Genomic DNA, 26,558 nt, shown 5'->3' on the forward strand with positions numbered 1-26,558 from the left:
GAAGAGCCTCAGGCATCCTTGGTTATTTTTCTATCTGCTATCCAAACTGAAAGGACTGAAATATTTCTCAGGGCTAGAGATGAGACTCCACAGAAGGACTACTGACTGCTCTTCCAGAGGACCGGAATTCAATTCCCAGCACTCACAATGGTCTGTAAGACTAGTCCCAGGGGATCTGATGTCTCCTGGCCTCGGCAGATATCAAGCATGTACAAGGTTCACAGACATACATCAAGCAAACACACCCATACACATAAATTTAATCATTATTCTTAAAAAATCAAATATCTTTACACCTCTTTCTATAGCTATCATTTGACAAGTCTGAAGAATTCTCATAGCTATTTTTTTCTTTTTTAGTTTTTTTTCTTCTTTCAGAAATAGAGTTTTAATTGGTTGCACATTGGATCTCTTCCATAGCCTCTAAACTTGCTGCCTTTTAACTGAGACTAGACTTCATAGACCAACCACAGGTTCTCCGTGCTCCTTGGCCATCAGTCTGGCATCTACATTCATCACAATCTAACCCAAACCTATCCTTCCAGGTCAATTGCTTGTAACTTCTACCCCAAATCTCTCTGCCAGCTGTCTACCATTCTAGGTGGGCATTGACTACGAGATGCCCGTGCAGCTTGAGCAGAGAACAGAGCATCAAGCAGCCCTTTTCTCTTCCAAAGTCCCAACTGCAAGTTTAGCACCCGTCACTAACGTAAGAGTAGTGGGCAGAGGACCCAGGTTCAGAAACCACAGAGAAAGGAGCAAGGTGGTCTCCTCAAGCCCAAGCCATCTCCGCCCTGCACAGCTGGCTATCCAGAGAGGAAAGGAAGAGAGCGCCATAGCCAATGCACCGTCTGAAAAGACCCGATAGTCCTAGCCCGCTGTCAGAGCACAGATCTGTCATTGTTCTAAAATCTGACCAAATCTGTGATGCGTAACTTTTCCTGGAGCAGAAAGAGCAACGGGGAGCCCAGGTGCCTCCCTTTGCCTGACACTGACCAGAAAGAAGGTAAGTAACACATAGTACAACAAAAATTACATTTTTATCACGCTGAGGGTCACCACGCAAGGCTCACGCTCTAAGCCTGTCTCCCCAAGGCTGCACACCTGTGTGCTGTATCTTAGCTGAAGGTCAGGTCCCCAGTCTCTAATGGAAGTCTCTGATTTGAAGGTCACAATCCTGGGGGAAACTCACCAGCTGCAGGGAAGACCAAGGTGGTTTCTCTCCAGATGTGTAGAGCAGAGAATTGCTCTTGGTCTCTGCTCGTATCCTGTCCAACGAGTGTCCTGGGACTCTAGGACTGTGTCTGGTTATCCAGAGTGAGTTATGGCACTGAGTTCTGGCTATCCAGAGCAGCAGTAAGTGTAGCAGGGATCCTGACTAGGCTATTTTTAGATGTCTAAAAGGCTTTTTTTTTTTACTATGCTCATTACATATGTGCTTCTGCCTCTTTACTTGTGCTCACGTTATTAACCGTGCCTTGACTATCCCCCACTGTCGCCTGATGAAATCCTGCTTAATTATCAAGATCCAGACGCCTTCTGCCTCCTGATCCTTTCGCCACAAAGCCTCACCGTGTAAGCTCTAACTGCACTGATGGTACCCCTAATTACATGCTTATCACCTCCTGCCTTGCCTTATTAGCCGTGTCTTCCTGAGTAAATGTATTCACTCCAAGCTGAACTGACAATTCTTCATGCTGCAGACCAAGCCTACTTGCAAATCTGGGGGAAGTTAATTAAGATTCCCTGCTTCCATTTTTGACTCTAAGATCAACAAATTGATAATTATGTGATGATATGCCCTATGTTTTATGCATTAGGCTCTAGCCAAAGGTTTCAGAGTGCAGATCAAAGATGGCTCAAATACAGGATGTGCACTGTTGCTGTGCTTACAATGGAAGACTGTGGGAAACAATCATGTATTTATTAATCATGATGGATGAGTGGGAACTCCTACACATACATGTTGAAACCTTACACCGAGTAAAAATAATTAACATGAAAAAAATCTAAAGGCGATACCAATGAAAAAAGTCACCCTTCACCTCCTGTGTGTCTCACTGTGCCTCCACACAAGCCGAAAACTTTTTTTTTCTTTTTTTTGTATGTTAGTTAGTTTGGTTGGTTTGGGGTTTTGGTTTTTCTTTTAAACTTTATTTTATTTTGGTGGGGAGGTCGCAAGGGCAGAGAGCGGATATGAAGGAACGGGAGATGAATGGGATGAGGATGCGTGATGTGAAATTCACAAAGAACCAATAAAAAAAAGTCTTAAAAAAAAGTACCTTTCAGAACAGAACTTACCATGTATGTAAGTTTTTAAAGCACAGATGATGAGCTAATATATTCTTCTCATGGATTCATGAATAAAAAGTGGCTATAAGAATGTTAATGAAAAGCTGGGTATGGTGGTACATATCTTTGATCCCAGCATTCAGGAGACAGAAGCAGGTAAATTTCTGTGAGTTCAAGGCCAGTCTGGTCTGCAGAGTGAGTCCAGGACAGTTAGAACTATCTTGAAACAAAACAAAACAAAAAAATTAAAAAATAAAAAATATGAACGAAAACAAGGTTGAAGATGCTGGAGAAATAGCTCACTGGTTAAGAGTACTTGTTACTCTTCCAAAGGACCTGGGTTCAATTCCTAGCTCCCACACGGCAGCCTACAACTCTCTAAATCCTGTTCTAGGGCATCTGATACCCTTTTCTCCTGGCCTCTTTGGTACCAGACATCTACATGGTGCTCAAGCATATATGCAGACAAAACACAAATGCATATAATAAAATAAGTTTTAAAAACCAGGTTGAACACAGTCTTTGGAGAGAATTAGTTAGAATTTTCCCTGTCTTTTTTCCTGTGATTTTTATTTCAGTACAATGTATGAACACATTTTTATCTTTTTCTGTGTTTTTGAAGCTTCTAGAAATGAAAACAAATAAACAAAGGCGATGCCATGTGTGTTCAGTCTTTGTCCTCAGGTCGGCCATGCTACCCTTCTTCCTGTATATAGACGGCAAGCTCAGGGGAGAGAGGAAGGCCTGAAGCTGTCCTGACCATGGCCTGAAGATTCTGCTGATAGAGTTTACTAACAGGTTTAAGGGGGAAAAAGGTTTTTTTATTGGATTATTTGTTCTTTTATGACCAATTTCTTGAGTTCTTTGTATATTTTGGAGATCAGACCTTTGTCTGATGCGGGGTTTCCCATTCTGTAGGCTGTTGTTTTGTCTTGTTGACCTTGTCCTTTGCTTTACAGAAGCTTTTCAGTTTCAGGAGGTCCCATTTATTAATTGTTTCTCTCAGTGTCTGTGTTGCTGGGGTTATATTTAGGAAGTGGTCTCCTGTGCCAATGTGTTCAAGTATACTTCCCACTTTTTCTTTTATAAGGTTGAGTGTGGCTGGCTTTATGTTGAGGTCTTTGATCCATTTGGACTTGACAATGAGGACCCTAAGAGAGACTTACATAGATCTAATCTACATAGGAAGTAGAAAAAGACAAGATCTCCTGAGTAAATTGGGAGCATGGGACCCTGGGAGAGGGTTGAAGAGGAGGGGAGAGGCAGGAGGGGAGCAGAGAAAAACGTAGAGCTCAATAAAAATCAATTTAAAAAAAAAGAAAAAGTTAGCTGATTTTATTAGTGATCTCTTTCTGTAAATGAAGTAGGGGTTAAGGGTGAAGGGAAAAGAGAAAAATGATTTTCTGTTGCTTGGTTACAGCTAACTGGGAGCAATCCCTTTGCTAGATCTGTATGCACAGTGTATTTTATATATAATAATAATGACTAACAATTTTCAAGAACATGGTATTTGCTAGGGACTGTATAGAGATAGCTCTTTATATACAGCTTTCATAATGTGGATTGTTTCAGCTGCAAGACACAAAAACAGCAGCAGCAACAAGAAAAACCTTGTCCAAATGGCGTTCAACAATAAAGCACTATTAATGCATGACTAATTAGATCCCTGGAATCCAGACAGCAGACCAGCGTGTGGACTGACTTGTGCAAAGGGTCAACAGCATCAGTGGAGTCCCAAGTTCCTCCCACCTCGCCCATCTTCTCAGATGATATAGAAGGATACAGAGTGGAGACTGCTTACTTCTATATTTGTGTCTAATTGTAGAGGACCACAGTCTGCCCAAACAACAAATCATTGAGGAGACAGAATTATTGCCAACAGTTCCTGAGCCACTGGGCCTGATGGGTACTGGAAAGAGGGCATCACATCCACCACAAATATGTTCTCATCCATCTTCTCAACAGTCCTAGGGTCAATGCAAGATCTCTGTTTCTCACATGGGAAAATGAGAGGATGAAGGCTAAGGAGCTTTACCAAGTGCACATGGTTTGTAAATGCCGTATTCCTCACAGCTAGGTTACGTTGCTTTCCATGCCTGGACGGTGTGTGTTTAACTGTCAATCACTAGACTTAGTGGGGTGAAGGTGCCAGGTCTGTAAGTCGCTTAAAGTCTCACATGATGGTCATCTGTGTCTGCCTCCAGGTCCTGGGTTCTAGAATCACCTTTCACTTCCCACCTAAATGACACCGCCTTGGATCCTCTTTCTGTGTGTTATCTTGGCTTGTGAGCCACAGGTCAACTTACTACTTTCCTGATGACCTGTGTCTTTGGGAATGTTCAGTTGGAACCTCCAGATTCAACTGAGTCTACACAGTCTGAGAAACTCCATCCCCCTCTCTCCAAACCCTGCCCTCTCAGAGAATCCCCAACAAAGAAAGGGCAGCAAAAGCCCACTTTGGTATTTTTGGCAGCTGCGGCATCTCCTCCCCTGAAGCTGTCAGTAGCCCAAGTCCCCACCTAAAGTGCTCAGCTTTTGACCATACTTGGGCACAAACCCAGCTTGTGGTGGACAAGTCATCACCCCTCACCTGCAGGCTATATAACCTCCCTGCTTTAGTTTGGGTGCATGACTTCTCTGGCCTCAATCTCTGGGACTGGAGAACTCACCCAGGCAGGAGTTGCTTTGTTCAAATAAACCTGGTCTTTTTACTTTTTCAATTCAGCTTGATCTGGCTTACTGCATCTGCAGAAAAGCCTATCATTGGGCTACAGAAGACCTATCAGGAATTCTAACGGAATTTTTCTGTCACTAATCTTTTTGGAAACTGAGAAATTGCTAACAATGTGCATTTGAGAACTATACACAAGGAACAGAATTTGTCAATTCTTAGTCAAAGAGCTGGGCTTCCCTGACACATAGACCTGAAAGCTTCCTGAAGCTCAGTCTCCCACTCTAGGGGTGTATCTTAAGGCTCCTCCCCAAAGTCATCACCTCTAGAGAATGTCCTCACAGTGCTCATCTGTCTTTCTAGTCTTTGCTGCTTGATGACACTCCCATCACATTGGAGGTCAGTTAGTTACCCGGGTGGGTTCCCTAGTCCCCAGCAATGGTGATGCACTCACATTCCAGGACACCAAGTCAAACACCAAACGACAGTGCACTAGCCAGAGTTCTTTATAGGCCACGTGAGCAAGTGAGGATGCTTACACAAAGAACACGTGCAGAAATCCTCTGCTAAATGCACCTTGTCACAAGTATGGATTTCAGGGTTGAGAAAAGAATGGAGTTGGTAGAGCAATCACCTAACATTCATGAAGCCCTGAGTTCAAGCCTCAGTACAACATAAAATAATTAATCACACCTGTAATTCCAGCACTAGGTAGGTTGAGGCAGGAGGATCAGAAACTCAAGGTTAGTCATGGCTATACGGCAATTTGGATGCCAGCCTAGAATACCTTAGAGCCTCTCTTTAAGCTAAAATTAAAAACAAAAAATTAGAAAGAAAAGAAATGTGTATGTGTGCCGCGCACCGCGCCCTGTGTCTACGCTCGGTGTGCTTGAACCCAGTTGGCGAGCTTCGGGCAAGGGGCTGCAGGTTAAAATACACAGACACACACAGACAGAGAGACAGCGACATGGGTCATCCTTAAATTCCCCAAGAATGCCCCCTTTATTGTGTTCAGGGGCAGATTATATAGAGATAGCCACGCCCCAGCCAAACCCACCAGAAACCACTCTCCTGCCATCAGGAATTCCTGAAGGTCTCGTGCTCAGAGCAGCTGTAGGCACTCAGATCAGGGGATTACAAAAAATTCAGGATCTGGGGTCTCACTGCTCCCAACATATATGTGTGCACGCATGCACGCACACGCACACACACTTGAACCTCATTATTTTGTACCATTAATATACACTAATAAAAATGAGTGCGTACTGTGAGCCAGCAGATATAAAGTAAGGTTTTGGGCTTTCCCTAAGGTTTTAAATGACACTGAGCTGTTTCTCCACAGCACACACTGGCCGTGACAAGAGTATACATGCTGTTAATGTCGGCTCTAGGTCAGAAACCCCACTGGGAACACCAAGTATCCGGAGTTTCGAGACAGGGATTGAGTACATTCTCCAGAGAGCCAGAAAGAAACAAAAAGCCATCCGATATGATCCTACCTAATGCTCGGCTGTTAGAGGTGCCACTAATGAGAACCACGCCAGTCCCCTACCTTCCCCCATCCAAAGGGTGGCAGCTAAGAGATGACAATGTCCCCTCATCTGTAAGTGCTTTCTAACAGCTAGAGCTTCCCCAGCTTGGCTGTTACCAAGCAGAATGGGGATGCGAGGGGAGGGCATAAGGGTCGGGGATGGGGACCAGGAGCTGCTGAGGCTTCCCCCTAACCCCGAGAACCTGCAGTGTTGATTCTGGACAGACAGGCTGCTCACAGCAGACAGTGGGGGGCTGCAGCCTCTTGCCTTAACAGCCTCCCCTCCCCTTAGGCCACATTTTTCCAAGCCATTTGCCATCCTGTCTCTGTTTGCTGTGCATTTGAATGGCCCATCCCCAGCAGAGCCCCCGCTTCCCTCTCCTCTAGGGATCGCAATGGGTTAACATCACCAATAACAGCAGTGGAGGAGTGTGGTTTTAATGTGAGGAATATTGACAGGTTTGTACAAGAGGCATAATTAATTTAATGCTCTGGTGATATAGCATGCAGCTCTCTTCTTTTCCAACCTCCTGGCTTTCCCACAAATCTTCAAAATAAAAAAAAAAATCTGCTTTGTTCTTCAATGATTTGGCTCTGAGCAAAATACTCTAAGTGAATACAATTGAAATTTGGTATCATTTTGTTGGTTTTGGTGTCAGAACTTCTATGGTGCTGAGCCAGGCTCTACCACTGAGCAACAAGCATGGCCCCTTGGTCTCTTATTCGAAAGAAGCAGTACAGATGCTGTGGGGGATAAAACGGTAGACTGGCACCTGCCCTATGCCACCATCTTCTTGTGACAGCCTAGCTTTTTTAAGTGCTTCTGATCTGGGCAAAGGCCAGTTATCAAAAGCCAGAGAGCTCAGAAGTACAAAGGGACAGTATGTTCTCCTCAGCAGCAGAGGCAGGAGGGGCCTCTGTGGGAAAGGGATGCAAGCATGGAAGAGGCTGAGAATAGCAGGCACTAGCCATCCCTCTGAGATGCTCCACGGGCAGGCTCCGCACCAGCCGTCTCTCTGGGATGTTCCACGGGCCTTTTCAGGACAGCTGTGACAGAAGCTTGCTTCGGAGGAGCCATCTCTCATCCCTGATCCTCTCTGAAGACTAAAAGATGGTGAGCACATTTGCATAACAGAAGAAAGAGACAGATTGCCACTCCAGAAGGACCCGCTGGACACCTGTCAGGAGTATTAAAAAGGAGGATTATATCTCAAAGTGGGAAATGCTTCTTCATGTCCTGGTGTCGAGATGGGTGATGGAGAAGCCAAATGAATGTGGGCCATGTCCTCCCTGCAAGCCCTCATCTCCTTCCTCACACCATTTCTGAAGCCTCTAGGCTGCTGGTTCCTCTCATGGATAAGGACTGTGGGTTTCAGAAACCCACAAACATTTTTCAAGAACCCCCTGCCTCACCTGCGGCCCCTTCCTGTATCCCACATTCTCACCCACCGGCCTCTGGTGTGAGCTCCAGGAGATGTGATCCTGTACACAAGTCACATTCAGGCCACATAATAAACATCATTATTTTCAGTAGACAGAGCTGAAATCACTCAGTTGGAGGACTCCAATTCCAGCCCAGCAGGGGTTAGACTTTGATGACTGCCTGGGTATTTCACGGCTTCTTGTAACATGAATTCCAAATAAGCACACCAATCTAGAGACTATTTCACTTCAGAATGGAAAGAAAGCGCTCATCTCCCAGGACTCCATTATCTTAGGCAAGCAGAGGGGGCTGTGAAGCAACTGGAGCATGCGTGGGTATGGCCAATGGAAACGCACCTTCGCGGTTTTTGTATGTTCCGTTGGCTCTACCCCACGACACGAGAGGCTGAACCAGAGGACTCAGCTTCTTGATGTAGAATGGGGAAAATTTTGCTCTGCATTAGAGAGGTTTGGGGCCACAGAGAGAGAGAATTGGAAGGCAGCTGACAGGATGCTGACGAGGGGCGATAATGTGACAATGGAGACAGAGACAGGAGTTCGAAAGAGAGGCTCTAGGTCAATATGAAGGCCCCGTGGCCTCCAGCAGCTTCAGGCAGCCAGTGGGGGAGGAAGAGCCTGGAGAGTCCCAGCTTGTGAGGTGGGAGCAAGCCCAGAGCTGCCTGCTGGTGACTCAGAATGGAATTTTCCTCTCAGACAGGGAAAACAGGCGCTGAGCTTTCTGCTGTTATGGTCATTAATATTGGTCTTCTATTGTTCTCTGTCTCTCTCTCTCTCTCTCTCTCTCTGTCTCTCTCTCTCTGTGTCTCTCTCTCTCTCTGTCTGTCTCTCTCTCTCTCTCTCTCTCTCTCTCTCTCTCACACACACACACACACACACACACACAGAATCAGAAATAAAATAAATTTTCTTTTATAAAGATCAGTGTGGAGAAGAAGTGAGAACTGCCCAGGTCTGGAATGTACCCACTCTCTCAGCAAAGATGTGGAGCCTAGCCACTGGGTCACATGAGGTCAAAGGTCATAGCATTGGACCCCAGGAAGCTACTGAAGAAGCTAGCTGAGATGGAGGGGCGCCAGGCTTTGGCTGCCTGGCACAGTCACCCCTCTAGGGAGTCTACAGGCCAGCTCCAGCCGTTGGTTGTTAAGGCCCATATGGGTCAGAGTTCCTGCCCATGAGCAAAATGGCTCCCTTCTTTCAGATGAAGCCCCAGGTGAGAGCCTAATAAACTGCTTTGTTAATATCGGACCCTTGTCACTATTAAGTAGGAATTTCAAGTCTACTTCTCCACTCTTGAAAGACCAAGTCAGTGGAAGATCCCAATTCAAGGGTGGTCAATGGTCTTCTTGATCTGTCCTAGACTTGTACAATCGGGACCAATTAGTTCATTGCACGCCCTCACGTACGCTTCACTTGAAGCCATGACTCTTTACTGGTTGTCTTCAGGGTTTGTTTTAATCACAAACCCTCCTGGGAGATTGATGTTGACTGCAAACATTCATTCTCAAATGGATATGCACAGACCTCTACCTCCGGTTAAAGCCTGGGGACCTCATATTAAGAACTCCTGCCCCAGGACTTCACCCATGGGCAGCTCTATCTGTCTTCGAAATCAAATCTGTCTGCTGTTCTAAAAATAGAAACCATATCCAGAAAGAAATTACAAAGCTGCACGCCAGAAGCCGACAGAAGCAGGGAGCAGTTCATCTTCCCACCTGCAGGTAACGCAGAAAATGCCACCACAAGCAGGAGGGAGGCCAGAATCTTGCAAGATAAAGCTCTGCCTAAAAGTTCATCACAATCACTCTTGCTTTGAGATGAACCTGCTTTCAAGTCTCGTGGGTGGCACCGCACCGTCTGTAATTCTGGCACAGTAGATGATGAGACAGGAACACGACAAGATTAAGGTTAGCCTATGCTAATAGAAAGGGTGAGGCCAGCGCTGACCATACAGTGAGTCTCTGTCTCAAATTAACAGAACAAGATGAGCCTACTTCTTTAGTCACTTCTCCTGGGGAAACAACTAGCCAAGTGCTAATCATGAAAAGGATACTGGGAATGAATGAACGAACACGCACGCACACACACACACACACACACACACACACATAGAAGCTGGCACAACGGAGGGGGAATATTTTCTTTTTTTTTTTTTTTGGAATATTTTCTTTAGGTAAAATAAGCATTCTTTGGTCTCTGCTCAGAAAACCTGGACTCCTGCCTTGAACTAACCCAGGGACACATCTCATGAGACTCTGGGGAGCAAAGGCTGAAGGGAAAAGAGGGGCTGAGCCTCTCACAGACTGCTGGGAGGCAGAGTAGCAAGTGATCTTTTCCTGAAGTGTGGCTCATGATGACCAAAAGAACACAATGCCTGGGGCCAGTGAGCTGGCTCAGTGAGTGAAAGTGACTGCCACCAAGTGTGATGACCCGAGTTCCAACCCTGGGACTCACACAGAGGAAGGAGGGAACCAACACCCTCAAGTTGCCCGCTTATGTCCACATGCAAGCCATGGCACAAATTTGCCCCCCCCACATGCACAATAAATAAATTTTTATAAATTTTCATTGGGGAGTTTTCCCTAGAAATGACTGCCAGCTACGTGATGCTGCCCACAGCCTGACTGTCATTAAAGCTTACGCTTAGTTTGGGGACAGTTGATAGATGGTCATACTCAACTAGATCTTTGTCTACTGGGTCGAGAGAAAAGATGCGCCACGTCACGTGGACTTTCAGCTATTCATTGACTAGTACTGTAGTTAAAAAACTACAAGAGTGTTTTACAAGATGAATCCACAGCCCCTTTTCTGAAGCACGGGTAAGTCGGAATGGTCAAACTCCCTTGATCATAAGAAATACTTTCCTAGAATTCTAGAAAAAAAATAAATGCATGACAGCCTATGTCTTCCCAAAGTGAATCTGTGCAGTGAGTGACGAGAAACCCTGGTGAGAATAAACAGTTCATACACCTCTGTCTGATCTGGGAGCCGTTAGGAAGCAATGATTCCGTCAATAGCTTTTTATCGAGACTAGTTTATTTAACAAGGACTTTGGTAAGCTGTGAAATTTCCTAAAGGAACCAGAATTGCAAAATCAATGAAACCAAGGAAAAGCGCAGGAAGTTCCCTGAAGAACTTAGAGGGTGAAGAAAAAGCAGACTTGACGTATTGATTGCTCATGCCTGAGCTTTGGCCACCTGAGCTACACGAGGTTTGTGGGTGCATGGGGTTTCAAAGCTTTATACCTTTGCTAGCCCCCAGCTCCCCTTGGCTTCCTGAGCTCATGCCGGTCTCTCCTAAGCATCCTAAGTAGAGACCACTTGATATTTGGCTATCCCCTTGGATAACAGCATGGGACCCATAGGAAATTCACCAGCTCCACCACTCCCCATCTCAGCTCAGGTGTCATGCTGGCTTTAGGGAGGACACTCCCCGTTTATCGCAGACTGTTGTGGTCTGCGTGGGAAATATCCAGTGCAGGTTCATGTGTCTGAACACTTGTTCCTCAGCCAGTGGTGATGTTTTGGAAGGTTGTGGAACCTTTAGCAGGTAGAGCTTCACTTGAAGAACTGGGTCCTTGGTGGCTAAACCTTGTGGTTTGAGGGCTTGGCCCCACTTCCAGATCATTTTCTATTTCTTGATTACAATCTGTCTGCCTGACTTCCTGCTCCCACTGCAAGCCTTCCCAGCCATGATGGAATGTATCCCCTAAAACCATAAGCCAGAGCAAACCTTAAACAGCTACTTACGAGGAATTTTGTCATAGCAACAAGCCTAATAGTACACACATTTTACTAAAAAAGTAGCTCCATTAATGACATGGTCTCTACTGAAGTCTATTTCTGAAGTGTAAGTTATTGAGGAATAATCATGAAAAGCCAATTCTTTTAAGGAGATTGACTAGCTCAGTCAAGCAAAACTTTGAAATATTTGGCCCAAATGCTCTTGTTACATGGCTTTAAGCTCTCAGAAGTTGAGTGGAAAGAGAGAGTTCACTTCTGAAAGTTGTTCTCTGACCTCCACACATGTACCGTGGATGCATGCCCACAAATACACATCATGCACACATACACAAAGATAGATGGATTGATAGATAGATAGATAGATAGATAGATAGATAGATAGATAGATAGATGATGGATGGATAGACAGATGATAGAAAGATAGATGATAGATAGATGATTGATAGATAGATTTTTAAGATGTAAAGTGAACAAACATTTTGATAAATAGGACTTTCTTTTTTTGTTTTTTAAAGAAATTTGTTTGTCCCTGTTCTGTCCATACCAATTGCCCTAGAAAGGCTGCTGTTCTAAACAAGGATGTGATGAGGGAAAAATGAGAAAGACATGGAAAATATAATTTGACAAATTATAAATATTTCTTAGAAGGGAACCTCATCACTCCTACATCACAAAGAAACACAGCCCCTGTGGTCCTCTAAGTTACTCCACACATGAGCCCATGAGGCACAACTGCAAACCAGCTGTGCATCCAGGCGGCGTCACAGCTGGGGCTGAACTGTGTCCATCAAATCAGATGGAGACAAAGCAACCCAAGCATGTGTGTGACGTACAGAAGTAGATTTTAAACAACATGCCACGCGGGGAACCGCTAAAGAGGGATTCGGGTCAACAGATGGGTCCGGTCATTGGCGGCATCAGTGAGAAAAATCTCTCTAAGAGACAGAGTTGGGTTCTTCCTTGCACAGTCATGATGTTGTGTTTCAGTAACAGGTTTCTCAGATTCCAGACTAGAGGATTCTACAACCTTTAGGTTGTAATTGAGAGGGATTAAATTCCTCTGGTAAACCATCGTTCGATCAGATGAGGGGCCAGGTGCAGATATCTCTGGCCACAAATGATGAACGATAGGTAAGACTATATGTAAAAATTAGGCTTCACTCTTTCCCTTGGAGTAACTCATGATTTTGTACCATGCAGAAACTCTGGAGAGGAGAAACTCACTCTGGAGAGAAGAAATTCACTCTGTTAAAGTCCAACCCCATCCCTTATAGGAGCTAATTAAAGACCTAAGAGGCCATCCATTATTTTTAAATGGTAAACATGAGGTGTTGGATTCACCCGGCATCAACAAAAATTAAAACAAAATGGCAATCTAAGGGTCTTGGTTTATCCTACAAGGCCCCTTTATGACGTTCCTACCTGCCTTCCAGACTGACTTCCATCAGTGTCCCCACATATATGCTCCAGGCTTACCCTCGGGCTCTGCTCCTGGCAATGTATCAAATTTTCAGTTCGTTCCCTAGGCATATGCCATTCTCCCTCCCTGAATGTTATTGGAGGAGCCGTGTGTGCATGTGTGTGCGTGTATGTGTGTGTGTACACGTGTGTGTGTGTGTGTGTACACGTATGTGGCTTAAGTACACAGGTCCCTGTGCCCATGAATGTGTGTGTGGAGCCCAAATCAGGACATTGGAATCTTTCTTTATTGCTGTCTACTCTACCAGCCTAAGACAGGCTTTCTCACTGAACTGAAATATTGCTGTTTTGGTTAGGCTGGGTTACTAAAGAGTTCTTGAGATCTACCTGTATCTGCAGACACAGTGTCTGGGTTACAAACACAGGCAGCCATTCTGGCTTTTAATGGACACTAAGAATTCAACAAGAAATATTCCCATCTGAGTTTCTTTCCCATGCCCATGTTTTGTGTTTGTAACAGGTGATTCTGTAGTATAAAAATCAGACCTCAACAAATCTTTTAATAAAAAAGAGATTACTATCTAGGTGTATGGCCATTGTTCTGTATTTTCAAGGACTACCTCCTCTACTACGTATGTGGTTATATGTATGTTTTGCTTTATTTTTCTTTCCAGGTAGCCACAATTGCATCACAAAGTAACTGACTGAACAATTAGGAACTCACGGTGTCCTGGGGGCACAGGGGCCAGGGGAGAGGCACTGCCTCTCCTCTTGCCCACTACTCCTGTAGGAGAACTGTCTCCCCTCTAATGGTGGGCATTTCATCATTCCTCCAAGTTCAGAGAGGCTTGGCACCATGAGGGATATGGTGGTTCCTGGATTTCTAGAGTGAAGACTGCCTAGCAGTGGAGAAGAGGACAGAGTGATTTCTAGTAAGAGAGTGCTGGGAAGTATCGGTACCCACACTGTCCTGTGATCAACAGCAAAGAGGGATAAAACAACTCAAGCTGGCAGAAAAGTTCCACATCCCTTGAGCTGACATGATTTCTTCAAGGCAGATGGTTTTGGATTACTGTGAACAGTCTCATATTTGCATAATGGTTTTCCCAGTTTCTTTTTCTGGTTTGCTTTCCTTATATTACCTCTAACTAATTGGTCTGGAATAACATTATTTCCAGCAAGCCCCTCCTCCTAAGAAATGGTGCAAACATAAATAATATTTACCCAGGTCAGGAGTCACAAGTAGACCAAAGATGGTAGAACCTGGGCCAGATGAGCAAAGTTGCCGTGCCTCCCACCATGGCAGAGGAAGCTGGGAGGCCAAAGAACAGTGAGGGGCTCAAGATAGGAAGTCACAATACCGTCTTGGGAAAGCCAATGATTTTTAATACCATCAGCAAAAAAAAATTACCAAATTTACCAAAGGGGATGGAGTCCCCTTTGCCATGAACAAACAAATATCAAAGTTGCTGCTCCTATACCGTTTCTGACAGTGTAGGATCAGCTAAAGGTTTTATAAGCTAGCAGGGTAGAGATAATCTGAGCTGTAAAACAGTGCATAACAGTGGGTAAATTGACTGGTTTCCACTTGGGGTAATCGACACCTTTGTTTTGGCTAAACCTGTGAATGGTGGCCTAGTAACTAGGTGCAAAACAGCCCTGCTTCTAAATAAAGAAAAGTTGATGGGGTTGGTTAGAAATTGTAAGCCTATCTGACTTAGTTGCTGTTCTATTGCTGCGATGAAACATCATGACCAAGGAAACTTATAAAATAAGCCATTTAATTGGGGGCTTGTTTACAGTTCCAAGGGGTTAGCCTATGGTCATCACGGCAAGAGCTTAGCCGTAGGCAAACAAGCATGGTGCTGGGAGAGATTACATCATCTGTTCTGCAAGTTGTGGGCAGAGAGAAAGGGGGAAGAGGGAGAGGGAGAGACTGGGTTTGGTGTAGACTTTTGAAATCTCAAATCCATTCCCAGCAGCATACCTCATCCAACAATGCCTCACTTTCTAATCCTTCCCAAATAGTTCCATTAACTAGAAACCAAACATTCAAACGTGCAAGCCCATGGGAGTCCATTCTTATTCAAACCACCACACTGTCTTTTTTATTTTGTTTTGTTTTTGATACAGAGTTGCTGCATGTAAGCTAGACTAACCTGGGTGGGACTCACTATGTTGTAATTCAGGACAGCCTGAGAACTTGCAATATAGCCAAGGTTGGTCTGAAATTCACTATCCTCCTGCCTCAGCCTCTGGAGTGCTAGAATTACAAGTCTACACTACTACACCCATCTATTGGGTCTGTTGCTAGAAAGGTGTTGTTTTCCATCAGCTACCAAAAAGTGGCCTAGAACGTTAGTGATTTTAAGCAAATATATTCCCAAAATTAACATGGTGAAAAACAATGTAAGTAATATTTAACTTCTTTTCAGCATGTCACCGAGCCTCCTGTTTCCATTACAAATCTCTGCTATCAAGGACTGAGACTGAGCCTCAGACAAAACAAAACCAAAGATTTCTCCCAACCCCTTTGTTACATGATACAATAAGAAGGGGTTGGGCTTGTGAGAGGAGTTCAGTTTTGCAGCTTGCAAAATCTAGGTGAAGTTTTTGTAATCTTGGGTGGGCTAACATAAAAATGCAACCTGATTTGCACTGAAAAAGTTTATTATGCACTGCTGGCAATTTGGAATAGCAGGTATTTTGAAGTGAAGGCAGTTGAGACATAGCACTCTGCCTTTCTAAGTAAAGAGCAAAAATCTTTAATGAAAAAGACGTTCTCCCTGGAACAGGGAGATACCAGGAAGAGGAAGATACTCTTGTTCCAGGAAATAGAGGGTCAACACCGACATGAGTCTGTGAAACAAACCTACTGAAATAACCCTTCCTTCCGTTAGTTTCCCCATCTACTTTCTGGTCACTTTCCCATAACTTACTGGTCACTCCAGACTCCTTCCTTCATCTTAGCAATCTCCTGAACTCATTTTTGGATGTTTACTGCAGAAGCTCCATTGCTTCCTGAAGTCTTTATTCCTTCTATGATAAGACCTCCATGAACATGTGAAAAATATTCACAAAACATTTACAACTTTTTTTGTTTGTTGTTTGTCTGCTCTGGTCATTGTAATTCTCAGGCCTCACACAGAAGCTAAGGGCATAGAGAAAGACTGACAGGATAAAAGATTATTGAATCTACTCTAAAAAGAAAAGAGGGAGGATAGAGGTGAGATTAAAAGGTAGATTATTAAGTCTACTTTTAAAAATCAACTACTAGTTTTAAATATTTTACTTTGGATTGGACTTTTGTATGTTGTATACAGATTTTGTATATTGATACAAATTTGAGATTAATTTTGTTAAAACATACTGTACATACACTTCTACTCTTGTTCAAGGCATTGTAGCTATACAGATCATTTAGCAATATAATGCAAAGTTCTAGTTTTTGGAAGTTATTATTGCCAACTGTTTAGGATAATAAGGAACTACTGTTAGTAATTAGACACCTATTATTGACCTTGTAGTCACATTAGGTATGTTTTCAAGGTAAAACAGAGATATGTTTTAGACAGACAGGTCATCTTCAAAATATTTCAGAGATCTATGGAATATGGCACTTAAGATGTTTTTAAAAATATAGGTTCTTTTTTTATGACGAGACATGTTTGATCTTGAAAGCACCAATCTACTTCAGAGAAGATAATGGGCATCCAAGAAACTCCACATGGAATTTGTTTTCTTTGTGGCAAAAAGAAGTCACTAAACAAGAAAGTGCCCTTGCCTTAACTGCTGACAGGATGCTGTCCTAGTTGGACAAGCAGGACACAAAAGAGAGTGACTACCAAACCTTATCAAGACAAGGTTGGACAGTCCTTCAAAAAATCCTGCTTCATAGAAAAGTCTGTTGAATATTCTAGGCCTTTAGGCTGAAGATGGATGCCCCAACATTGCAGAGAAACTTTGTGTGGCTGTCCAGATAGCCAACTGTTTTTTTTTTTTGTCATTTCTCACATATTTTGGAAGTTGTTTGCTCACACTTTCTGCTTATTCAGTAAATATTATTTCCTTCCTAGGTCTCTGAAGTAGTTGAAGACTTGATAGTTATAGTATTCCTTGTGTGCAAGGCTCAGAAAAGAAATTTACTAAAGAAGTGTAAAGTATATAAGGTTGAAAGATATCAAAAGATAGTTTTGGATGATAATGCAAGTCATGATAGAAAGTAAATTAGGTACAAGACTTTGGACTCATCAAGATGGGATAGATAATGGAGTATTTTCTCTGAATTTGTCAAATTTGGACTAGACATTGTTGATGTACTTATTGTCTGTATATATTGTATATAGTTATTGTACTTATTGTATGTAGATTTTCTTATATTAATTATAGCCTTCTTTCCATTTTAGACAAAAAGGGGAAGTTTAGTGATATTTTATTTGTGTTTTTTTTTTGTTTGTTTGTTTGTTTTTGTTTTTCGAGACAGGGTTTCTCTGCGGCTTTGGAGCCTGTCCTGGAACTAGCTCTGTAGACCAGGCTGGTCTCAAACTCACAGAGATCCGCCTGCCTCTGCCTCCCGAGTGCTGGGATTAAAGGCGTATTTGTGTTTTATTAAATAAAGCTTGCCTGAACATCAGAGTGCAGAGCTAAGCCACTAGAGGCCAGGAAATGGTAACACACACCTTTAATCCCAGGACTCAAGGCCACCCTGGGCTACACAAGATTGAATCTGTCTAAAAGAAAAATGGAACTCACACAAAGGTTATTCCAATATTCAGGAGTCACATGCCTTTAATCCCAGCACTTGGGAGGTGGAGACAGGAGTGATATGGCTGGGTGGAGAGGGGTATATAAGACAGGCGGAGACAAGCTCATTGCATGCAGTCTGAGATTTGGTGGAGAACATTGCAGTCTGTAGTCATGTTGAGGACAAGATCACCCCTTTGTTTGTCTGAGCCTTGGTAGAAGTAAGAACTCTCTAGTGGCTTGGTTGTATTGCTTTTCTGATCTTCAGCTTGAACAACAATATCTGTCTATGGTTTTTTATTATTCATGCTACTGAAAATCTATACCCTACAACATATCAACTCTGAAGTTTTCAAACCAACAATATTAGTACTCCTTTGAATAGTTCAAGGATTGTCAAGAGCTACACAAACAGATCAAGTAAAGAAAAGAAATCTCTTCTAGTCTTTCAACTTATTTGCTTTCCTATCTAGACAGAAAAATGTCAACGCTGTCTTTAACATGATAGTCTCAGGGAAATGACTCTGTGACGAAAAGTGTTTGCTGTGCAGACATGAAGAACCTAAGTTGGAGTCCCCAGAACCCTTGTGAAACCGTTGTGTGACAGAAGCAACTGTATCATAGAGGGAGATGGAATACAGTCGCAAGAGAATCTCTGGAAGCTACTGGGCTGGCTAGTCGGGCATATGCTGCAGATAAACTACCAAGAGACCCTGTCTCAAACAAGGTGGAAGGTAACGATTGACACCCAAGGTTATCCTCTGACCTTCAAAGACAAACTTGCACACACGCGTACACACACACACACACACACACACACGCGCGCGCCACACCCAACAGTCCTTTTTAGAGTTGAAGATGCCAAATATATGCCGCCCTCTAAGACTTTTTAGGATTAAACAGCCACAGTATATGTCAGCCATTGCTCGAAGGGCATGCAATTTCTCTTCCCAGCAGGAAGAACTTTGTTCCCACTGCTCCACCTTAAGTAGAGCATGAGCAGAGATGCCTGTGGTGTTGCTATCCTGCTCCTCCTCCCGCTAGCGATGCTGCAGGCACTTGGGGGAAACAGAAGCAGTACTAGGAAATAATTCTGTTCGGACAGGGAATGAAAGTCTCTCTCTCTCTCTCTCTCTCTCTCTCTCTCTCTCTGTGTGTGTGTGTGTGTGTGTGTGTGTGTGTGTGTGTGTGTGTGTGTGTGTAAAGGCTATTAGATGTTTCCTAAACAATCAATCCTTTGAGCTCACTAATGGACATGAGAAGGGAATGTCTGCTCACCTACTTGGACATACAGTAGGGAGATTTATTATTTCCTGTTTTTCAAGGTTGTGTCTTGCTACTTATTGAGTCTAGGCCGGTCTACAATTTACTATGTAGCCCAGGCTAGCTCAACATCTTCCTGTTTCAGTTGTGGGATAAGAGGCATGAGCCATCATGCCCAGCTGGGATGAATGTTTTCATTACAATCCTCAGTTCTGCTGGGCAGTAGTGGTGCACGCCTTTAATCCCAGCACTCGGGAGGCAGAGGCAGGCGGACCTCTGTGAGTTCGAGGCCAGCCTGGTCTAGAAGATCCAGGACAGGCACCAAAGCTACAGAGAAACCCTGTCTCGACAAAACAAACAAACAATCCTCAGTTCCGCCCACCTATCCTTCAGGTAGCACATAGGGGAGCTCTTAAGCCTGAAAACTCACAACAGAAGAGAAATGATTGTGTGGACGATGCCACCCCTACACTAGGAGACAGGACGGGGATGCAGCCTACTCGAGTGCTTTCGGAGAGCACTCATGTCTAAGCAGGTACCGTGTCATTCACCTCCAATCTGCCGTCACTGGGGACTCCGGGAGGCCCTCCCAGGAGAGAACGAAGCCACGTGTGTCCTCACCCTTTCATCATCCTAGGTGCGCCACCCATCCATTCCCATCTGAGCCACGCAGTTCTGGGCCTGGAGCACCAGCCAGAGGTGTCCCGGCAGCTTTAATTAAGCCGGCTGTTGAGCAATCTCGGGCATGGTGCCTGCAACCCGCTCCACGTTTACTCTTCCAGCGAAGCCTTCGGGAAGCAGATTCAGAACGTATTTGGGGTCCTTTAATGAGCACGCTGACACATGACTGCCTCAGAGCAGATCTCTGTGCTATCTGCCAGCTCATGGGGGTTCTGAGCCATCTCCATGGGGACCGAAGCCTGAGGCAAGGTGGAAAGATAGGAGCTCGTCTGGTCAGCCTTTTCTAACACAGCAGCCTAAAGATGTTTGCAGGTGATCCTGAGCAGAGAATGCATTGTCACAAGAAGCTCTGTTCTAAACCATTTTAATGTTGTATAAGCAGTAGGAGTATATAGGAATGGCCCGTTCTACCCAGGAATATGAAAACAAAAACAGAAACAAACAAACAAACAAAACCAACAATTCGAGAATGTGCAACTCTTAGTCTTTTTTTTTTTTTTTTAGGTGGGGATAGTCTCCAGTATGACCTTGAACTTCTGATCCTCCTTCATCCCCATCCCAAGTTCTGGGATTACGTGTATATGCCACCAAATCTAGTTCATGCAGTGTTAGGAGGATCAAACTCAGGGCTTTGTGCAATCTAGGCAAGCTTCCTTCTAACTTAGCCTAACTTTGGTAGTGACCAGGACAACTGAAATGAAGTGTTTCCGTCGGGTAGCCTATGCTATACATTTAACATGTGTTTATGACCTGTAATAGCTAGGGAAGCCTTTAACCAGGATATAGATGAGGAAAATGTGATTGGCAGTAGTTTGAATAATTCTAAGCATGCTTTAATTTGCAGCAGCAGGCTTGATTCAGTGGCCCAGGAACTGTACCAGGGGCTCTGCCTTCCTAGCTTTATGCTCAAGCATTTTGTCCTGTTCCCTGGCAGTCCCGGGTTGGAGGTACTTCTTTCAACAGACGTGCAGAAGAAGCAAGGAGAAGGGAGAGAAGTTACGCCCCAACAAGCGGTCCTCGGTGTCCCTTTATCTGAGAAGAAAGTCTTTCCTAAAACCCCCAGGAAGTTTCCTCTGTATCTCAATAACCACAGTGAAATACTGTGGGCACTCCGGGTTACTAACAAGGCTGGGGAGAAGAGCTTTAGCAAAGGGGATTATTCTATACCATGTTGTCATTCCCAGCTCCCCTACCCCCCGAAAAAGGAGACGTGCAAGGATGAGAGGTGGTGGGGTGGGCCTCTCTGAACCAGATAACACACAATCAGAACCCTACAAAGTAACGATGGACTTGCTAACACAAGGCTGAGAGCTGAGGTCTATGAAGCAAGACGATGGCTTTAGAACAAACTATGTTCATAGTTCCAGAACATCACCCAACACAACGCCCTTCTTTACCTCATCCCTCTGCAAGGTGGCTTGGAAAACTCTCCCAAGTGGTCATATGCACTCTGAGTGCTCATCCTGGTACACATGTGCCTCACCCCCCACACTAAATAAATGATAAATTATTTATATAATAAATGTAAATAAGTAAATTTTAAAAAATTACACGTGAAAAGCAGACTTGATAATTCCGTGCTGCAAACGCTGTGATAGCATTTCCTGTATCATGCCAATGGTTAATTAACAGACACTGTCGCCTTCAAAAAGTGCCTAAGTTCATGCTATTACTGCTATTATTTATAAGAGGGAACATTTTACTTGCAAAGGTGTATCAAGAATGATTAAAGGGGGGGTGTCCTAAAAGCAGGTATTCAAGCTTCCCGCTTACTAGCCTCGGTCAAGTCTCAAGTGTCTTCCTGCAAAATGAAGCTAAGGCCAGCACCCATCTCCTCCATGGCTGTGAGTCATGAGAGAATAATGAGTATTTAACCTAGTCACTGCCGCGGAGAGTGGGGCCCCCAATGGTGCTCTTGGTGGTGTTTTTCTTTTGACGACATTTTAATTGTTGGTCACAGACATAGTTTGTGAGCTCACCACTCAAAGTGGTGGTTTGGTTTTAGCTTGCAGTGCTGGGGTTTGGACCTAGTAGTGTCTGGCTCATGTGAAGCAAGCTACATCCCTCGACCCAATGCTGTTGTCAACTTTAATGCATTCGTGCATTGCACCTTGTGACATCTTTCTGCCAAAAAGCATAGCTTAAAAGATATTTGTGGTTGTATTTTGATAGCCCATTAATCAGACTCGGACTTCTCAAAGTCTATGGTAGTGTATTGGGGCACAGCTGACAGAGTCCCAGTATTTCCTGGATGATATTTGTCATGGCTCCTGACAATGGGACTAGCCCTCCACAGCATGGACTATAGGTCCCAGACGCAGCAGTTTGAAGCTATCTGTGGAACTCCTGAGTTTTCTTGGTATTTTATCCCCAAACTTTCCAAGTCTCTTGACCCACATGTTCTCATTCTCATCCTTGGTTGGTTCAGTTTTTAAATATATGTATATTTAAATATATATATATGTATATATATATATATATATGGAGACCAGCCACAGTGTTAAATTTAGCTTCCAAGGTTATTGTGAGAGGGACTGAGTGCGATTTCTTACGCCTTACCCTAGTACTCAAGAGGCTGACACAGGGAGATCACCTATGTGTTTAAAGCCAGCAGTTCACACAGTGAAACCTGTCTCAAAAAAAAAAATCAAAACCAAACCAGGGGAAAACAAGACATGATGAGAGATGCTGAGGCTTTGCTTGGTATTTTGTTAAATGAAAGTACCTATGCGAGCACTGAAGTTGGGTGCCAGCCAGGTTTGGTGACATAGGACTGTATCTTAGCTACTCACCAGACCAAACTACAAAACAGTTCAATAGGAATGCTTGGTTGCCATGGTTCCCCTTCATTAAACCATAAAAGCTAATCAAAACCATACCTGTATGGTCACAATATTAAACACAAAATGATTTGGAGAGCCATTTATGGATAGTCTGACAAGGTATAAACACAACTGAGTTCAAGCAATGGCTGTTTCCTGAATCTAAACAACCCTGTGTTTTCACCTTAGAACAGTGATTCTAACCATGATTTCATGGTCGAGGTCACCACAGCATGAGGAGCTGTATTAAAGGGAAGCTGTGTTAGGAAGAATGAGAACCATGGCTTTTAGAAATCCTTTCTAGAAAATATTCACAGTCCATGCAAAGTCACCACCGCTGCGGAGGACATGTTTCTGACACCCCAGCCTCATGTCCCCCTTATGCACATCACACCTAGAAGAACATCCAGGCATTCGTGAAATGGCTGGTGCCAGCCAGGGGTGTTGGAAGACAGCGTTCTTTCCTCAAGGCATCCGTGCAGAGCTAAGAACCAGATGCTGATGAAGTCTCTTGTTAGTAATAGAACGGCAGCTTCTGAGTGGCCCACAGTCTGCCTTAGGCTTTTAACTGCAGACTGGAGACTTTTTTATGTTGTCGAACTGGTATCCCCATAAATACTATTTTGGGTAACCATAGAGAGTCAGAAAAAAATCTTTACCAACTATGACACACGGAAAGGCAGAATCTGGAACCTGGTGCTATTGGACTGAATGCTACTCTCTGCTTTATACAGCCAAGCAAATACTCTCTCACCCAGAAGGCTTGGTGGCACAATGATCTTTAAATCTGGACCAGAAAAACATAGGATTCTGTTGGACATTTCCAACCCATTCAAAATACAGGAAATGTGGCTAGAATCAAAAACAAGGTCTTCTCTCAGGGGGGTCATGGTGACACACTCCTGTAACCGCAACACTTAGGGGGCAGAGGCAAGAGTAGTGGAAGTTTGAGGCCAGCCAGGGCTCAGAATGAATTGCAGGCCAAAGTCAACAAAAATGAAACCAAAGAAACAAATAAACAAGTGTTGATTGCCTCTTTAAAAGGCCAAACTATGGACACAGTAAAAATGAGCATTTGTTGGGAGGATGGGAAAAGGTCCAGGTAAGGGATTTCAGGTCAGTCAGTCTCCTCTGCATAACACTATAGTATCAGCCTCCTCTGCACGACACTACCATATCAGCTACATCTCATCGTATATTAATCCAAACCCAGAGGATCAGAACACTGAGAAGGACCCCTTAATGGCTGATGGACTACTGGTGATAATGCCATATCATAGTGGATTCATTGATAGTGACAAATGTATCACTCTGGTGGGGCTGTTGACAGGGGAGAAGGCTGTGTACATCTAGAGAAGGAGAGTGAATGGGAAAGCTTGTATTTTCCAGTCAAGCTTTCTGCGAGCCTAAAACTGCTTCTATAAATTAGTCTTATTTTTAAAAGCTGTTCCTGTAACTTGGGATCTGAGGACGCAGACGATGTTCGGTTTCTGAGAAGCATCACATGTGATCCCAGCTGATACTACTGTGCCAAATGGAGACTGTCCCTGAATCAACACACAGCCTAGGACAGAGCTGACAGGAGTGGGCTTGGAAACTCAAAACAGGCAAGAGACCTCTTCATGTCATTCAGGTGACATATTGTGGTGGCCATGAAAATGCCCCACTCTGATTTGCTACAGGAGCAAAGTTGGATGATGGCCTCAGACATTGCCACATGGGACCACACTAACGCCAAGTCCATGTATTCACCAGACTGATGCCAATCACCATGGTGAGAGCATTGTGGCAGTCTTTGTTCCAGTAAGATGGACTCGTCCAAGGACATATCCAAGGACACGTACCAGCCTTGCCTTGAGCGTTCCCCATAGTCCTGCATGGATCTCTCTGGACACTTCACTGTGGTCTGGATTTGTCTTTTCTCTCTTCCAGCATCCCTGCTTGCCTTCCATCTTTCTATACGTACTAGCTCTGCCCTGCCATCTGTAGACTCCTTTTGTTTTCCTGTTCTCTCCTCCACGTCGAATTCCATCACAGCATCTTCTTCTGGCACAGCCGAAATGATGCCTTCAGCACTTCTTTCTCTACCAGCCAAACCCTATTGCTGCTCCAAAAACAAAACACAGTGTTTGCTGTGCGTGGGGTGAGACGTTTACTAACTTAAAGATTGCATTTATTTCTATGTTCCCTGCTAAGCCAGAAATGAGAGCCTCGTTTCTTTCATTCTGATTGGCTAATCATAAAGCCCTCCTGTATTTTGTAACTTATTTGTAAGATAGGAACAGAACACCATACTGTTAGCCATTGGGATGATGAGATGACAAGCGAAAAGGCATCTTCGTGCTGATGTGGATTTCTTAGGAGTCATGCAGTACTTGCAGCTCTCCAAGAATGCTAGGAGCTCTTCAGAGACAAAGCAAAGATTTCCCCATCAGATCCTGTCTCTCAGACCCTCACTGACCTGCTGTGCTGAGCAGTTTTCTGCCAACTTGACAAAAGCTAGAACGATCTTTAAGGAGGGAATCTCAATTGAGGGTTGACCTCCATCAGACTGACTGTAGGCAAGTCTATAGGCATTTTCTTCATTGCTGATTGATGTCAGAGGAACCAGCCCATTGCAGGTGGTGCTACTCCCTAGTGAGTGGTCCTGGGAGGTACAGAAAAGGTAGCTGAACTGAGCTGAGGACCAAGCCAATAAGCACCATTCTTTCATGGTCTCTGCTTAAATTCTAGCCTCCAGGTTCTTCTTGCTTGAGTTGTGCCCTGAATTCCTTCAATGCTGGACTGTGGTGTGGAAGTGTAAGATAAAACAAACTCTTCCCTCCCCAAGTTGGCCCTGATCATGGTGTTTATCACAGTGATAGGAACTCCAGACAACCATCCTCCAGATGTAAGTTCCAGACAACCAGAGACTGTCTGCTTTTTTTCTTGTTCTTCCTACGTACCCCAGATGCTGTGGGAGTGCCTGGGACATAGTAAGTGTGCTCACTGAACAACAATAATAGATATTCACTGAATGACTGTCAACCCAGATGGATCATCCCTTTTCTTCTCTTTAGTTCTGGCCAAGATTCCTACTGGTCTGCATAAGCTGAGTAGATGAAGGTGAGGTATAGAGAGAAGCATGGCCTTCTACCCTTGTGGTGTCCATAACTGAGAAGTTAATGCCCAGTTCATAGCTTGTCCTTGGCTCTAAGACTACTGGACTCAGAAGTGATTCTGCCTGGGACTCTTCTGCCTTATCTTATGTAGAACCCCTCTCAAGGACAGAAAATTAGTCCTTCACAAATGTCAGATAATTCCTTCAACTCCATTCTCCCTAGAATGTCCACCTCTACACACATGCACGCATGCACACTGATCATGGAAGAACATGCAATACAGTTATGAATTTGCTATCTGGCAACTCAAAGGCTTTACCATATCAGGATTTCTTTAGATTCTGAATAGCTCATTACAGAGGCTTTAATGGGGAAGAACTTTATAAAAAGTCAAAACACATAACCCAGGCTCTGTAGACCAGTACTCAATGATTCTGGGACTTGAACTTCTAATTGGTTGCTCTGCAATGCATGACTTTGCCCAAGGTCATGCTACAATGCAAGATAGATCACTCCAGCTCTAGCCAGTACATCTGCATTCAAGAAAGAATAAAAAGGAAAGAGAAGGGCACATGGCCTTATATTGCAAAACCACACCGTCACTTTTTGCTAATATTCCACTGGCCAGAGCTCTGCTGCATGGCCTGAGCTTTGTCACACAGCCAAAGCTAGCAGCCTGATAGACTAGAATGAGTTTGGTTTGTCTTCTGAGCAGCCACGCACCCAGTGAAAGTCTGAGTGCAGTAGATGAAAAGAAAAATCCCAGGACCACCATCAGTCTGTGTTGTCCAGAGCTGCCTTCCAATAGATGCTCTCCATTTAGCCTCAGAGAGCTTTGGCAGGAGTCAAGGT

This window comes from Microtus pennsylvanicus, chromosome 6, assembly GCF_037038515.1.
Source record: "Microtus pennsylvanicus isolate mMicPen1 chromosome 6, mMicPen1.hap1, whole genome shotgun sequence".
Classification (NCBI taxonomy): domain Eukaryota; kingdom Metazoa; phylum Chordata; class Mammalia; order Rodentia; family Cricetidae; genus Microtus; species Microtus pennsylvanicus.